We start from the raw sequence: 3,808 nt of genomic DNA, 5'->3' as shown, positions 1-3,808 counted from the left end.
ACACCCTTCAACTGAATGAAGATGGGACTCTAAGTCCAGTTGAGTTCTTGAAATAGGCGTAAGATCTCCCTGATCTCTACAAGTGGATCCTCTGAATCCTTAGTTTCCTACCTCTAAACTTCTTAAGTTTTACATTAATATTTCACCATTATTCATCACTTTATATTCGATTTAGATTTCATCTTAGGCTAGTTCTATTTGTACCTAGTTTCAGGTAACGTACAAGTATCAGTCCCTTGAGATTCGACCTCAGTCTCACCGAGTTTATTACTACATCACAACCCTATACTTGGGGAGTGAACAAGTTTTTGGCGCCGTTGCCGGGGATTGATGGTTTCGTTTTCTGAGATTAATTAGTTTTAGAATTTGGTTAAGATTAGGATTTTACTAACTTTAGGTTAAAGGTTTTTATTTTATTTTTAGGAACTAACCTGTTTTCCTGTTTTGTAGGATCCTGACATAAACTTCTAAATTGGTAATCCCTTTCTAATTCCTCTACTTTTTCTATTTTTAGGAAATAGTTTATTTTTAGAAACTTTCTAATTTTAGGTTTAGATTTTCTATTTTAGAAACTTTCTAATTCTAACTCTTTTAAAATCTAACTTTGTTTCCTAACTTATTTTTAGAAATTTTCTAGTTGTAGAATTTTGTTTAGAAACTAACTTTCCTATTTTGTAGGCTTTTAAGATAGAAATTTTTAATTTGGTAAGCTCTTTCTCTACTTTTGATTTTTCAGATCCCTGTTAGTAACTTACTTTCTAGTTTAGGACTTTCCTAATTTATTTTAGAAATTTTCACTTTCTTTTAGAAATTACTTCTTTTAGAAATTACTTCTTTTAGAAATCAATTTACTGCTATCTTTCTTTTTTAAGGATTTCCTAATTTTAGCCCTTCTCTTTTTAGAATCTAACTTATTTTATTTTATTTTGCAGGTTTTTAACTTAGGGACTCCAATTTGGTAACTTCTTTCCAACCCTCTCTTTCTTTTTAGATTTTCTTTTCCTTTCTTAGGATTAGGTTTCGAATTCGATTGAGGGTTGCGAGTGTTTCATGCCCAAGTAGGCCCGTGACAACACTCGATGTCTCTTGACTGAAGGAGGATTGGTTGAGGGGTTAACTATCCATCACAGGACTAAACACCACTCGAAATCCCCTGAGTTAATTGAAGTGATGGCTGAAAACCAACCTCTTCTACCCCAACCTAGGGTGGAGGACATTCAGGATGAGAATGAGGTGCATCAAGCACCTCCACCTCGTACTTTACGAGATTATTTACAACTAGCGGGGGTGAGTACGCCCTCATGCATGATTTTTCCTGAAAATACAGGACATATGGACATCAAGCCAGGGGTTATCCAACTCCTTCATAAGTTCCATGGGCTTGAATCTGAAGAACCATATTTACATTTGAAAGAGTTTGATGAGATCATCGCCACTTTATATTTTCAAAATGTGTCTGAGGACACAGTCAGGCTAAGACTCTTTCCTTTTCCCTTAAAGGAGAAGGCTAAGATGTGGTTACATTCACTGTGTCCTAGATCCATTGGCACATGGAATGATATGCAAAGGGAATTTATAAAGAAATTTTTTCCACATCATAAAACGATTACCCTTAGAAAAGCAATCATGAACTTCACTCAAAAGGAGGATGAAACATTTTACCAATGTTGGGAAAGGTTCAAGGATTTGGTCAGTTCATGCCCACAACACGGCTTTGAAACGTGGCGCATTACAAATTTTTTCTACGATGGACTGACATCTTCCATGCGCCAAATGGTCGAGACAATGTGTAATGGAGAATTCATTAATAAAAATGTCGACGAAGAATGGGATTACCTCGATAGTCTTGCTGAAAAAACACAATCATGGGATTATTACCCAAAATCGAACACCACGTCTAGGTTGACTCAATTAAAGGAGAAAAGTGGATTGTATCTCTTGAAAGAAGAGGATGATCTCAAGTGTAAAGTGACTACGCTCATAAGAAAAGTTGAGGCCATGGAAAGAAAGAAGGATAAGGTTAATGAAAGTGTTTGCGGCATCTGTGATTGCAATATTCATATAACTGAAAATTGTCCTACGATACCCACCTTTCGAGAAGTGTTAAATGAATAATCCAATGCCATAAATAATTATCAAAGACTGTTCAATGGACCAACCTCTAATACGTACAATCCTGGTTAGAAAAATCATCCAAACTTTAGTTGGAGAAATGGACAAACTGCTACCCCTCAAGGTTTCTTCAATCAAAATCTAAATCAGGGGAAACCTCAAGAAGAACTGGTTCAAAATTCCATGCAAGAGCTGACCCATGCAATGCGAGACTTTATGCAAAAGATGGATTCACATATGACGGTTATAGAAAAGGGGATGCTTCCTGCACAACCGCTCCCCAATCCTAAACCGCAGTACGAGATAAGTAATCCCAGCTCTTCAAATCAAATAGAGCACGCTAAATCCATCACCACTCTTAGGAGTGGGAAGATCATTGATAAAACCCTTTCGGTTAGGCCCGAAAAGCCTTAAGAACCGGAAGAGGACAACAATGATGGATCTAGTGATGTCTCACAAAAATTAGAACCAGAACTTATAGAAAAGCCAGTTGCTCCATTTCCCCAACGGTTGGTCCCACCAAAACCTCTCTCTAACTCTCAGGATATTTTAGAGGTGTTGAAACAAGTGAAAGTCAACATTCCTCTACTTGATGTCATAAAACAGATACCTTCATATGTCAAATTCTTGAAAGACTTATGCACGACTAAACGACGACAGAATATTCAAAAGAAGATCTTCTTGACCGAGAAAGTGAGTGTCATCCTAACGCAAGACGTGCCACAGAAATTCAAAGATCCCAGTAGCCCAACCATATCATATGTAATCGGAGACCATCGAATTGATCATGCACTTCTTGACTTAGGAGCGAGCGTCATTCTGATTCCCTACTCGGTATACAAACAGTTAGGTTTGGGTGAATTAAAACCCACCCTAACCACACTACAACTTGTTGATCGCTCTGTTCGTGTACCAAGAGGGATAATTGAGGATGTGTTGGTCCAAGTTGATAGATTTTACTACCCTGTAGATTTTCTCATCCTGGACACCGAACCCATCAATAACATGAGTACTCAGATTCCCGTCATTCTTGGTCGCCCATTCTTTGCCACTTCAAATGCAATTATCAATTATAGGAATAGTGTCATGACTATGTCACTTGGGAATATGACATTGGAGTCAAACATCTTTTTCAATAACGGCAGAAACTTAGAGGATGATGACGATTTCCATGACATTAACATGATTGACTCTTTAGTGGAAGATACGACACCTCTGACCTTATCCTCTGACCCTCTAGAGACGTGCCTGGCCCACTCCCATGATTTTGATGATGACATGATTAGGGAGACGTGTACCTTGCTTGATACTGCACCGGTACTTGAAGTTAACTGGTGGAGGCCACAATTTGAAGAGTTGCCCCAAACTGATGTAGTGCCTCTACCGTCTAACCTCAAGCCGCCGAAGCTTGACCTAAAACCTTTGCCCTTTGATTTAAAATATGTCTATTTAGGTCAAGATGAGACATACCCGGTGGTGATCTCTGCCCACCTGGAGAAAGAATAGGAGAGTATGCTCATATCTACTCTCATTGAGCATAAGGGAGCCCTTGAATGGACGATAGCGGACCTCAAGGGAATCGACCCCTCGATTTGTACTCCCCGCATTTATCTTGAGGATAATGCGAAGACCGCTCGACAATCACAATGTAGACTAAATCCAAATATGAGGGAAGTGGTTAAGGCTGAGGTTCTTA

The 3,808-nt window shown here is 38.6% G+C and overlaps 1 non-coding gene across 1 annotated transcript; it reads right to left on the bottom strand.

Moving 5' to 3' along the window:
- Nucleotides 1–1,608: 1,608 nt before the first annotated feature.
- LOC131226381 (small nucleolar RNA R71) lies at nt 1,609–1,715 on the bottom strand. The gene has a single exon (XR_009161770.1). It is a non-coding gene; the product is annotated as a small nucleolar RNA R71 (small nucleolar RNA).
- Between the last annotated feature and the right edge of the window lie 2,093 nt (nt 1,716–3,808).

Source organism: Magnolia sinica, chromosome 14 (genome assembly GCF_029962835.1).
Source record: "Magnolia sinica isolate HGM2019 chromosome 14, MsV1, whole genome shotgun sequence".
Classification (NCBI taxonomy): Eukaryota; Viridiplantae; Streptophyta; class Magnoliopsida; order Magnoliales; family Magnoliaceae; genus Magnolia; species Magnolia sinica.
The sequence above is the reverse complement of the archived record's forward strand: the minus strand, read 5'-3'. Positions and strand labels throughout refer to the sequence as shown.